This window comes from Euprymna scolopes, chromosome 22 (genome assembly GCF_053919585.1).
Source record: "Euprymna scolopes isolate OS-2025 chromosome 22, ASM5391958v1, whole genome shotgun sequence".
Taxonomy (NCBI): Eukaryota; Metazoa; Mollusca; class Cephalopoda; order Sepiida; family Sepiolidae; genus Euprymna; species Euprymna scolopes.
Genome location: NC_136503.1, coordinates 31388253 through 31402910, shown reverse-complemented (window position 1 = coordinate 31402910; position 14658 = coordinate 31388253).

Genomic DNA, 14658 nt, shown 5'->3' with positions numbered 1-14658 from the left:
TGGTAGTAGGAAAGCAGGCTCGACCCCGTACCGCAAAGGAGGAAAGGAACGGGGTAAAACCTAACGTTTATGCTCTTACGCCCACCGCCAAACCGGAAGCGAAATTTTTAAAAATTAAGGCTAGACAATCTAAAGGAGAGGATAACTTTCAAAAATATCGGCGAAAAAAGTGCCCCCCTCCTTTAGAAATGTGCCTAGTTGAAGGGGAAGATATTAATGTTTTTAGCCAATTTTTCGATATTTGTCGTCTGAAAGGTCGAACTTTAAAACGATACTGATCTTGATAAAATCCGTCGCCTCTATTAAAGGTTTAAGGCAGACATGCAAAAAGACATACATACATACATTTATATATTGGTAACTAAAAATTTTCGACCCAAACTGATGGAAAAGCTTGCCCTGTCTCTGAATACCTTTTATGTAAAATTTCAAATATTTAGACCAGAAATTGTCTGAGTAATTTGGAAGAGACCGCAGAGGTCAATTTTTTTAAACTTTTACCTCTATTATGAGCCCTTAACATTTAGTTTTGGGCTCAAATTAAGTTATTAAGTTAGATCCATGTCCAAGGAACGTATATCTAAAATTTCAAGTGCGTAGACCCAAAATTGTCGGAGCAGTTTGGTAGAGTTCTCAAAGGTCAAATCGTTGAACTTTGACCCCTTAATCGCCAAATTTCTGGCCGAAACCGATCACATCGATTTTCCCAAATCTCAATACCCTGTATATCAAATTTCGAGTCTGTAGACTAAAAATTGACAGAGTTATTGCGTAGGGAAATGTACACAGACACACACACAGACACGTTCACTTTTATATATAGAGAGAGATTTATCAAATGTTTTTTCTTGCAATTGATTAGAAATTGTGAGAAAAGTTTTTTTTTCTTGTAAAGCCGATTTAGATTTATTGGTCGTAAATTCTATTTGAAGTTTTGATAAATTAAAAAGAGTCAACAAATGGTACGCAAAATAAGAAAGCAGTGTAAAAATAGAATAGTTAACAAATTCCGCCCAATCTCAAGAATGAGTTTCTACATAATTTTGTTACTATTTAGAAAACCATTCTTTACATTGGAAAGGATCTATATTAACTATTCTATACTTCTACGAACAAATGTTCATATATTTTCTCGCCATTATAACGATTTAGTTGTTATTGGATTAGTTTGCGTTATTGTAAATAGAAAAACATAAAAATATAAATAATAATAATAATAATAATAATAATAATAATAATAATATTTTTTTACACGGTGGTCACCACTTATCAAGGCCCGGAAGCCACTCAGGGATAAGGGTTATTGCAAGTACAGTTCGTTAGTGTGGAGATTTGATGAAGTGTTTACTTAAGGGGGCGGTTCATTAGGAATTTGTTAATGCTGGACTTGCAGACATCCAAGTTGTAGTCAGGTGGGAAGCATGCAGACGGAACAGAGTTCCACATGCGTGCAGTTCTAAGAAAGAAGCTTTGTTCATGGAATCCACGTTTTGATTTAGGCACAGATAAAGAGTGGGGGAAATTTTTCACAGTGGATTCAGCTAGACGGGTGTTTTTCGTGAAAGATTGGCGAGAGTGGACCAGAGATTGGAGTTCAGACGAGCACCTGCCATGAAAATAACGATAAAACAAGGATAGGCTAGCAACGTCTCTTCTGTGGGAGAGAGGTTGCAGAGTAGAGAAAAGGGCATCCCCCACTAAGCCACGAAGTCTACTTTGTGCTCTGTCAAGGCATGATAGGCTGTTTTTAGCAGCTCCTGCCCAAATATGGCAACAGTACTCCATCCTTGATAAACGATTTCATGTGAAAAGCAAATACGGTGGAAGAAGGATGGTCTGTATAGAAGACTATCTAAATACAAAAAAAAATAAAGAATTAGAAAAATGCAGGATGCAGAACATCGAAAGAATAATTATCGCAGCAAAAGTCACCGAAGAAACAAACAAGATAGAAAAAGAAAAGACGAGGAATAAGATTATTAAATAAAATAGGAAATGAAACAGCTACAAAGAAGATTCATAAAGATTACAAAAGATGAGACTAACGAAAACACTTGGAAATGACTACAAAAAGGAAACCTAAGCATGGAAACTGAATCCCTAATAACAGCAGCACAAGATAACGCGATTAGAACCAACAACACTAAAGCAAAGATCAACAAAACACAAGAAAACAGCAAATGCAGACTCTGTGGACAAAGAGACGAAACAACCACATGCGTAAATGCGGCATAGTAACCCAAAAAGAATATAAAAATAGACACGGTCAATTGGGGTAGGCAGTACACTGGCAATTATTCAGACAACTGAATCTTTAACACCCAGACAAATGATACAAGCACAAATCGGCAGCAGTACTGGAAAATGAAAGTCACAAGATCCTATGGGACATGGATACACAGACGGATGAATCCATCTAAGCAAAAAGATCGGATGTCATTATAGTTAAAAAGAAGGAAAAGTCCTGCCAGACTGTTGCCATTCCAGCAAACCAGAGTGAAGATCAAGGAAACGGAGAAGAGGGACAAATGCATGGAACTGGCCTAAGAGTTCACATGGATTTGGAAAATAAGGAAAGTCAAGATAACGCAACTAATAGTAGCAGTGTTTAGAACAATTACGAAGAACTTTGAAAAAAGAATGGGAGAGATTGGAATCAGAGGAGTGGCTAATAAGATCCAATGGATGACAATAAGGAAAATTACAGAAATATTAAGGAAAACCCTAGAATGCGGAAACTAACACCACACATGATCTACAGACACAAACTGGACACACAGAAACGGCCACAGATGTAAAACACAAAGGAAAATCACATGGAATCATGAAAACTGAGACGGTATAATTGTAAAGTACTCACACGCTCCCATGAATTCCGGCCACTCCCTTTTTTGTGTGTGTGCGAATGTCATAATAAATTGGCACCACACCAACTAAATGAGGAGAATCAAGGAGGATGGCAAGACCGAGGAAAGAAAGCACTAGCCAGACCTCCGTTGGATGAGTACAAAGAGGACTGGGACCTTGGGAAAATCTTTTTAATTGGTTTTCAGCCAGAAATTTGACTGTAAATGGGTCAAATTGCAACGATTTGACCTTTGAAAACTCTACCAAACTCTTCCGCCAATTTTGAGTCTAAACACTGGAAATTTTATGTAGGTTACTTATACATGGATCAAACTTTTTAATTTGATGTGAGCCCAAAGCAATAAATGTTAAGAGGGCCAAAATTGAGGTCAAAGTTTTAAAAAATTGACCTGAGCGGTTTCTACCGAATTACTCAGCCAATTTTTGGTCTAAACATTTTAAAATGTACATAAAGTGTATTCAGATATAGGGCAAGCTTTGTAATCAGTTTTTGACTGGAAATTTGCCTGCCAAGTGGTCAAAGTTCAAAAGATTTGACCTTTGCAGTCTCTAGCAAATTATTCAGACAATTTTGAGTTTAAACATTTGAAAGTTTACATAAAGAGTATTCAGACATGCAGCAAGCTTTTTAATTTGCTGTATTTCATCGTTAGAGTTGTCAGGCTATTGGTTAAGAGTTAATTTTATTTATTTCGGACTACTAGTCTCATCTTATCTTTTTTTTATTTGGTGCACAACGTTTCGGCCAACTTCCTCTGGCCTTCGTCAGGTGGTAACCGCGACGGATAGGAACCTCGAATCTCCTAACTACATTCTCAGCCATCACTGCCATCCGTAGTTGTTGTCGTCTCACCACATTTTTGACCAATTACCTCTGGCACGCTTTGGGTGGTATTGAAACCGCTATCTTCAGACAATGTTTTATCTGGAACCGTAGAGATTCAACGTCTCTAGGATCTGAATACTCTTTATGTAAACTTTCAAATATTTATTAAAAAAACTTGAATAAATATAAACAATATCAATATTTTCCTAAAATACAACACATTATATATCAAAATTAAACAACTTATCTGCTAGCAACTTCCGTTTTCAATATTGAAGATATTCTTCGCTTAAGATTCTTAGCTTTAGATTCAGTTTATATATAGAAATAAGTCACAGTTTTGTTTTATTTTATATAGAAATAAGTCACAGTTTTGTTTTATTTTAGACTGACATAAGTCACAAGTTTATTTTTTAGATTAAAATAAGTCACAGGTTTTTTTGTTTTTTTTACACAGTGATCACCAATTATCAAGGCCCGGAAGCCACTCAGGGATAAGGGTTATTGCAAGTACATTACGTTAGTGTGGAGATTTGATGAAGTGTTTAATTAGGGGGGCGGTTCATTAGGAATTTGTTAACATTGGACTTGAAGACATCCAAGTTGTAGTCCGAAGGGAAGCAGGCAGACGGAACAGAGTTCCACAGGCGTGCAGTTCTAAGAAAGAAGCTTTGTTCATGGAATCCGCGTTTGGATTTAGGCACAGATATAGAGTGGGGGAAATTTTTCACAGTGGATTCAGCTAGACGGGTGTTTTTCGTGAAAGATTGGCGAGGGGGGACCAGGGATTGGAGTTCAGACGAGCACCTGCCATGAAAATAACGATAAAACAAGGATAGGCTAGCAACGTCTCTTCTGTGGGAGAGAGGTTGCAGGGTAGAGAAAAGGGCATCCCCCACTAAGCCACGAAGTCTATTTTGTACTCTGTCAAGGCATGATAGGCTGTTTTTGGTCGCTCCTGCCCAGATATGGCAGCAGTATTCCATCCTTGGACGTACTTGGCTTTTATATAGATAGAGAATTGCATCAGTAGTGAGATATCTTCTGGAGCGGTAGAAGGACCCCACCATCTTTCTAGCGACCTTGGCAACAGACTTGATGTACGTGTTCCATTTCAGATCAGGAGTAAAGGTCAAACCCAGAAGCTTGTCAAAACACGGGGCCTCACCCAGACGAGAGCCATCCATCACAATTGATGCCAGCTGGGGATCAGAGCGTTGATGATGTAAGGATAAGAGTTTGGTTTTGGATGCATTAAAGGTAACCAGCCACATCTTCCCCCACTGAACCACGCGCTCGAGATCAGAGGAGAGAGAATCAGAGAGAACTTTGTCATTTACAGCCTTTGATGTGTTGCCGTAGATGGTCGTGTCATCAGCATAGATGTCAACGAATGATTTAAGTATGTGTTTAGGGAGGTCATTGATGTAGATCAGGAAAAGAGTTGGGCCCAGGCTTGACCCCTGAAGGACTCCAGGATTTATATTGCAGGCCTCCGATTTTTGTCCATCTACCACTACTCTTTTGAGCCTATCGGAGAGAAATGATTTAATGATTGAGAAAACATTTCCAGTTATACCGTAGCTGGAAATCTTGTGAAGTAGACCCTTATGCCATACCTTGTCGAAGGCCTTTGATATGTCAAGAGCAGTTGCCCTAGAAAGGAAGCCTTTGTCAAGAGATTCACTAATCCTGTGGGATATAACCGTCAGCAAATCTGCGGTAGATCTTGCAGAGCGGAAACCATATTGTGTGTCACTAAGAAGGTTATTCCTGCTGAGGTGGTTGACTATTTCTCTATTTAATATGGATTCCAGCAACTTACTCATAACACACAGGAGACTTATGTGTCTGTACTGAGAGGGAGATGACTTATCACCTGAATTCTTAAATACAGGGCAAACTGATGAGGTCTTCCAGGGGGTCGGAAAGCACTTCTTCTTAAGGCAGCGCTTAAATAGTTTCGTAAGTATGGGAGCAAGTTCTGGTTGAAGCTTTTTTAACACTATAATTGGGATGCCATCAGGGCCAGTTGCTTTACTGGAATCTAGGTTTTTTATTAGCTTGGCGACCTCATACACGGATATTTGTATGTTACCTAGCTTGTTCTGTGTTATAGGAGGAAATATGGGGAGTTGATGGCCTTCATTGCATAGGGTAGAATTAGCTGCAAAGTTCTTTGCAAATAGTTTGGCCTTGTCTGACGCTGACGAGATGACCTCTGGTCCATTGATAATGGTTGGGATAGAACGCACACTTCTGTTCAGGATCCTATTTGTTATTTGCCAAAACTGGTGGGATCCAAGCCGCTGATCAGCTACCTTGGATTTAACAGACTGGGCATATAGCTCTCTTGCAGTTTTTATTACTCTTTTATAGTGGTTGATGGCAGACCTGAAAGCAGCTTTCGATTAAAATAAGTCACACCTTTGTTTTATTTTAGATTAGATGATATATATATATATATATATATATATATATATATATATATATATATAGCCACTAGAGTTTAGTTTCCTAGAAGTACATCCAATGAAACAACATGTGTCTACCAAAGAGTGCTCAATGAGTGAACAGAGCAGGTATATTAAATTTATTTATACAAACATTAATGACTACATATGTGCATACATGTTTCTGTAATCACCCACGTTGGGGGATTACAGAAACATGTATGCACATATGTAGCCATTAATGTTTGTATAAATAAATTATATATATATATATATATATATATATATATATATATATATATATATATATATATCATGATTACGTTTGGAGATTAGAATTTCCCAACGTCTCTTTCCTTTGATACGTAGGCACAAAAACTGGCCAACATCCAGGCGTTTACATGCTCATAAGTCGATCATCGATGAACATTTATTGCAGTGCCAGATCTGCACTGGGAGATACACGGATGAATCTTTCTCTATCTTACATGAATTCACTTATACCATCGTTGAAGTCTTCATAATCGCTCAATATTATTAAAATTAAATACTGGAAACCTTAAAATTTTACTACGGTTGCTAAAACAAAATAGTTGAGAATTATTGGCATTTTTACACACGCATTGCTAACGCTTTCCTTGCTTACACGGAACTACCATAAAATGTAAACAAACACATATTGCCCTTTCCTTGCTCAGACGAAACACTCTTAAAATGTACACACAGCATTGGTTTAGGAATGTAAATATACACAAAATACCGACACGCTACTTTCTTTTTAGAACTAATAAACGCTTTCAAAAGTTAAAACACAAAAATATTATGCGAGTAGGTTTCAAAGTAAATTTTACTCGCTACGGAAACACTTACCTGTTATATACTTGTTTTTATTTTTACTACTTTTACTTTCTCTTGGGTGTTTTATTATTTAGAAGGTGTCGACATGATAAGTAGTGGCTTTGAATCCTAGGTAATCGGTCAATAACAAATATAAATAATGATAATAAAATTAAAACAAATCGTGAACAGGAATAAAAAATGCAAGACAAAATATAGCATCACTGAAGTCTTGATACTCGCTCATAAATACAAAATTAAATATTGGTACCCATAAAAGATATTTTTATTCTAGGGCTGTTTTGGGGGGGGGAGTAGTGGCGTGTAGGAAATTTTGCATATTTACATTTCCAAACTAATGCTGTATATACCCCGCAATATAACAAAAAGAGAATTAGCGGGCAATCAATTAATAGCAGAAAACTTTATTATTTTTTAGTCCCATCATCATGATCATCATCATCATGATCATCATCTTCATCATCATTAGGACGTGCTCCTTGCCCTAACCAATGTGACTCTTTCTCTCCAGAATTTTCTGTCTTCCATCAACTGCCTCAGATCTTCAGGTTCAGAGTTGGTGTCGTGTGCTATTTACTGGATGTACGTGGATCTAGGTCGTCATTTGCTTGCGCGTCCGTGTCGTGGAGTGCATAGCAATATACCACTCACCAATCCATGCTTGCTCCTCAGACAGTGACTGGCAAATCGTAGGCGCCTTTTCCTGAGTGTATTAGATATGGCTGGTAGGTTGTCATAAAGTTGCTGCTTCGTGGGTTGCTTTTGCCAGGATATGTTTAATACTGTACATAGCATACGGGTGTACATGCCGTCTAGTTTCCTTTCCAATCTTTTGGTGAGTGTCCAGGTTGTAGCCCCATAAACAAGGACAGACTCTGCGACTGCCCTGAAAAATTGCCTTTTCAGTTTGTTAGTTACCCTAATATATAGTTGATTACTATAATTGGAATGCCGTCAGGGCCGGTTGCTGTACTGGACTCAAGGTTTTTGATTAGCTTGGCAACATCACGTACAAATACTTGTATATCACATAGCGTTTTTTCTGATACAGGGGAAATATTGGGGGCTGGCGGCCTTGGTCGCAAAGGGTAGAATCAGCTGCAAAGTTCTTGGCAAAGAGTTTGGTTTTGTCTGATGCTGACGAGATTACCTCAGGTCCTTCATGATAGTTGGGATAGAACACACGCTTCTGTTCAGGACTCTGTTTCCTATTTGCCAAAACTGGTGGGAACCAAGACGCTACTCAGTTACTTTGGAATTAACAGACAGAGCATACAACTCTCTTGCGTTCTTTATTACTTTCTTAAAATGGTTGCTGGCAGTCCTGAAAGCGGCTTTAGTTTCCATACATCTATTACGTTGGAAGCAGTGTGTGCAATGGCAGCAGCTTATTGTGGAGAGAACTATGGCTGGCTGTTAGGTTTTTGCTGAAACTTTTTCGAGGGTATGAAACGGTCTATACCTACAATTAACCATTCCGTCAGGTCTGATACTATAGAGGACACATCCTTTTTAAACATGGAACACAGAGGTAGATCATATATAAATGTACGGAAGCTATCCCAGTAAGCCATAGTGTATCGATATACTGTATGATAGAGAGGTACGTCTGAGGACTTATTACATTTCATTTTTATCTTAATTGATACAACAGAGTGGTCGGAAGATCCAAGTGGAGACAGAACGGAAACTGAGCATAGTTCATGGCAAGTTGTGAGGAAAACGTCTAGGAGACTCGCATACTGGCCGTCATTGTCGGGCACACAGGGGGGTTCGTGAACAATCTGAGTGAGGTCATAAGCAATGGAGAAATCATGACAGAACCTCCCCTCATCATCAGTATTGTTTGAGTGGGTAAACCATTCCACATTGTGAACATTGAATCACCACATACGTGAATATTAGCTGAAGCATAAGCAGATAGGACTTGGTCAATTTTCTCAGATATGCTTTTAAAGATAGTAACTCCGTTGTTGTGGGGGCGATAGAGAGTAAATAAAAATGCCGTAGTGTGAGCTAAAGCAACCCGGAAGCACATATAGGGTAAGTTAGGATCTTCCCTGGAGATGTCCCTACCACATGGAAAGCTATCTTTAATATAGGCACATATTCCATGCCCATGGCGATCTTGGAGGTCAGATTTAGAAGTTAAGTTAGAGTATCCTGTAATTATGAACTCATCTAGGGAAATAGTCTGTCCAATGCCAGTTTCGCTTAAAATAAAAGGTCTGGTTTCGTCTCCTGTAATTGGGTTTCAACCTCTGGAAGGTTAGAACGTAGACTCAGGATGTTGGAGAAGGAGACTTGGTAGTGGGGTCTACGTTGGAAGTTGAAGATTTGGGTTTAATCGTGTATTTTTTCTTGAAACCTGTCATGATGGAGTTTTGGAATTTGTGGACTAGGTCGTCAGACTTGCTAAGAGCAGGACAGAGAGATGAAACTAAGAGAGATAAAGAAACAAAGAATTTTTTTGTATAACATGATAAGGTAAAGCCGTAACAATTATCCACTAATATGGCATCGAGAGACCCCCACCAGAAGCTACTGCATGGTCCAGAATCCATCCACCAAATGGCAATGCAGCAGCCCCAGTACTTTGCACCTGCTGATAGGACATCCCACTTAGTGGTTAAGCCAAGGTTCAGGTCCCTAACTATGAGGCGGATAACGTTTGCCCAGATAAAACGTTTACCTCCAGCACCCTTACTAGTGACATGGCTACAAGGATAGACATAGAAACAGAAAATTTCCGCCATCTCTGCCGACTGTTCGCGCAAAATACTACCAACCTAGAATACAGCTTTTTCTTCCCCCTTTGTCAGAAAAATCACTCATTTAAAAAAAAAAATCACTCATTTAAAATTAGGACTGAGGGACAAATATAGAGAAGCGAGAGTAACGAGAGCTGCCTATAACGCATCCACAATTCGTTCTCTACTCTCCATTAAAAATATATTAAGTATTGTACTTAATAAAAGTCAAACTGGCGTGTTTAAGGGAAATTATGGTGATAGATTTCCCTCTCACGAACTAAAAATGAATACAATTACCTAATATATTTATGCAATCAACTTAGTAGATATAATAAACAACATTTATGGACGAGATACACTATCATTAAATAAAACAATCAGAAAATAGAAATAGAAATTAAATACTGGAATAAAATGTAGTTATTAATATTTGAATCTAAAGATAGAAAGTAAAATTAATATAGCAGCCACTTATCTCGAAAAGGTTTCCATCTCCAAAGTGCAAACTGTTGAAGAGAATTTTAGCTTTAAAAACATCAGTGTTCCGAAGACTTTTTTTAATTAACCGCTAAAAGAAAAGCGTGATTGCATTTTGAAATTTAGCTAGTGACAGATAAAATTATTTATGTTAAAATATTTTTATAAAAAGGGATGCTAGTTTTCATAACTAGCACAAACGAAATATTAACTTGTTAATTTGATAGATGAAATTTATACTAACCAAAATAAGCTAACCAAAAAATAAACAAAGATAAGTGACAAAAATTCAGCAAGGATCTTTAGGCTACGTGTAGAGATAACGTTATGGAAAAGATAGATTTTAAGACATAGAATTTTATTTATGAGGAAGAGCAGTTCTATACGTAACGCGTTATCGTCGAACGATTTTGTTGGACAGGGCGCATAAGGGGGCGACTTAGCATAATATAGTTTTATACAAAGCGAGCCAACTCTGAAAAGGAATCCAGCAAAGAATAGATGATTATATCTTAATATAATTCACGCCTAAGCGTTTTCACTTTCGAAGAAAAGCACCTTTAAATTCAGGACACATGGAAGGGGCGCATAGAAGAAAAATTGGAGGTACGTAGTTTTGCTGGTGTTCCAACCAACAATGATGTCCGTCTCTTGTTTACATCCTGTCTATAAACTGTTAAAATTATGTATGCACATATCAAGACACAATAGAGAATACACTAGATGAATCACATATCAGAAAGTTTAACAGTCATAAGTTAATACACTCATTATATACAACGTACGTATATACGCCCGTATATTACGATTTGTTTTAAACTTCCACCCGGTCATGGCTGACTGAACGAGTCCAAATAACCCCAATAAATTAAATAAATTGTTCCATTCGGAATTTCATACTGATTCCTGAATTCGATGAAGCGCATCTGAAGAAAGTCGAAGATTACATCGACCGAAATGGTGTAAAAATAACATGCAAGGCGAGAACAGTAGTTCGAAAAATCGAAATATTAATAAGACTGATTGGGCATGAGCTCAGAACCAGCGTTTGAATTAAACACTGCAGGGCAAAACTGTAAATCTCATCGTTTGTGTTTTGTTTTTTTGGTTTTTTTTTTTTTTTTTTTTTGCTATTTTTGTTTTGCTTTTGCGTTTTTGTTTTGTTTTTGCGTTGTTTTTGGCTTTGTTTTGTTGTTGTTTTTGTATTTTTGTTTTTGTTTTGTTATGTCTTGTTTTGTGGTTTTTAGTTTTGTGCTTTGTGTTTTGTATTTTTCGTTTTTGTTTTTGTATTGTTAGTTTTTGTTTTTGTCTTGCTTATGTTTTTGTTTGTTTTTGTATTTTTGTTTTTGTATTTTCGTTTTGTTTTTATTTATTTTTGTTTTGTTATGTTTGTTGTTTCAGCTATAATCAATCCTCAGATTAAGTGAGTTTTTGGTTAGCTTTTCGTTTGCATTAAACGCAAAACATGGGTAGACAAAATATTTTCGTTGTTTATTTAAAGGGATGATTAAATCATAAACTTTAGAAGAAACACACTCACAGTTGGAAAATAAAAACAAATGTAAAAACAATTTATTTAAATATATTTATTTCTGAATTTTATATTGGACACACAGACGCAGAGAAATGATAACAAATGACAATTAAGATTACATAATAACGTTTCAGTAATTAGTATTGGGGTTAGGATGCGGCAAGCATACCACTCTCTCTATCTCCCTCCTCTCACACAAACACACGCACTCTCTCACGTACTCTCTTTATCTATCTTTCTGTCTCTCTCTTTCTGTTTTAAGTGCTGTATTGCATGTAATATATATATATATATATATATATATATATATATATATATATATATATATATATATATATATACACTAAAGATCTCACGTTAATAGGAATAGACACACCAATATTTACTCATGTTTTTTTTTAATTCTTTTATTGGTAACACCTTGCGTACAGTTGTTTCAGCGCTTGGTGTTGGCATATAGGAATATAATCGTTCATTAAATTATAATTTGCACAACTTGGGCTTCATCAGCGCGTAGAAAAAAAAACAATATTTCAAAAGTTTCATATCTCATGAAAAGGACCATTTCAGTTTTTACAGAGGGTATTTATTTTATATCAGCAAAGTATCTATAAAGTCTCAACTGTTCTCTATATATATGAGCTATGAAGCTTTCGGAATATTGGGTTTTTACGCACTGATAAAGCCCAAGTTGTGCCAACAGTGGGAAATGAAACAACTACACGCAAGGTGTTACCTATAAAGGAAAAACTTTCCTAAAATCAGTAAATATTTGTGTCGCTAGTAATTTCTGTATTTTTGAGGTGAGGTGTTTTCATTTATTGAGATTGTCGGACCGACTTCCTCATCTTGGTTGTTATAGTCACAACGTTTCGGCCGTTTTGCCCTCCGGCCTTCATCGGGTGTTTTGTATCGGTTCCCCAGTTCGATACAAAACACCTGATGAAGGCCGGAGGGCAAAACAACCGAAACGTTGTGACTATAACAACCAAGATGAGGAAGTCAGTCCAACAATCTCAATAAATTTGTGTCTCTATTCGTTATAAAGTGGTATTTTTAAAGAAAATATTTATACCTCTAGTATTGCACTATTGAACTATCTAAATGGGAACTTTATGTTATTTATTCATATGTAATCACTGCCCCAAACACACACATATATATATATATATATATATATATATATATATATATATATATATATATGTATATATATATGTATATATATACATATTTTATATATTATGTATATTATATATATATCATATATATATTATATATATACATAAATATAATATATATGTACACACACACACACACACACACACATATATATGCTTAAATCTCTCGCATGTTTGAAATTTCGACAAGAATATCTAATGGCTACGAACGATATACGCAAACATGCAAATTCTTTTTTTGATTAAGCAAACATGCAAGTTCCGGTTTGTTCTTTTTTAGATCCAATTTGTGCTCCAGTGAGAATAAGGACTCGCATGGGTCGTCGTTGGGCATATGATGGGGTTATTAAATTAAACTGGTTAAGTAATTACGGAGGTTGATTAAGAACGCTTGCAAAACATTTTAATACACCCTCCCTTTTACTACGTACTGATCTTTGGTGATTGTGGGTTTACGTGCTCGAATGGGTAAGGCTTCGATGATGGGAAGGCGAAGGTTACTATTTGAGAGAGCGACTCGAAAACGTTTGAAAAAATAACGAGTTTTTACTCACTCTAGATCACACCGTCGCCAACTTAAAAATTGGATCAAAAGTAAAACAATAAATTTTTAGCACTGTTTTATCAAACGTATGTATGTGAGTAAAATTAGGGCTAAACACGTGGATAATCAAGGCAATATGCTCGACGAAATAAGCACACAAATACCTCATAAAAACAGGCGGTTTGAGCACTGTAAGAGTGGTGGCGGATGCCTATTTAAATAGACATTCCGACGAGTTATTTGCGGGCGTCCCTTCTGTGGTTGAATGCGAAAACTGCCGACTGTCAACACGATGGTTCTAGGTTCAATCCTTGGCTTGGGAGAGATGCTAGTCTAGCGGCACTGATGAGTTGTGATACAACGAAACAGGACTGTATGTCGATGACTATATATATATATATATATATATATATATATATATATATATATATATATTAAAATAATAGTGATGGTTTACTATCAAAATTTTACTAAAGCCTGGTACTAAACTTTTACTTATATATTGAAATTGTGTCTTTTCTGCATATTGAACATTTTTGCTATTTATTATTTGCAGATTTTTATTCAATGGTTTACTTGTTTAAAATTCTGTGACATAAATACATCTAATATATAAAAGGCTATATGCCTGTCTGTCTCCATATTTTTAAACTTTATCTCCTCCGAAACTAAAAGTCGTAGGGCGAATGATTAGATTTTTACAAGCCGTTCTTTTATGGGTATTTAGCCGATTAAAATTGTTTTTAAGGGGTCCACAATGGGTCAAAATTGAAAAAATCGTTAAACATTTTGTACATTCGTCTTAGGTTATTTTTAATTTTTAATCGGTTTATATGCGTGTCACGTTTGTACAGTGGTAACGTCACTATTTTGTGAATGCTACAGTTTCAGTTTCGATTCTAGCTGGTGGCACCCAAATACTTCTATTTTTACTTTTGAAATCACAACTTTATAATAATATATACGAAATCTGGACAAATTAAAATATATTATTTAAGCGTATTTTACGCTCGGGCAAATCTACTCCCCTCCCTAGTAATATATATATTATTTATGTATATCATCACATAATACATTTCTGTATATAATGTTGCAGCGTCTATTTCAAAAGTGCTTAATACACCCGTAAAGTTTAGTAGTTATGTGAAAATACGCCTTTTTAAA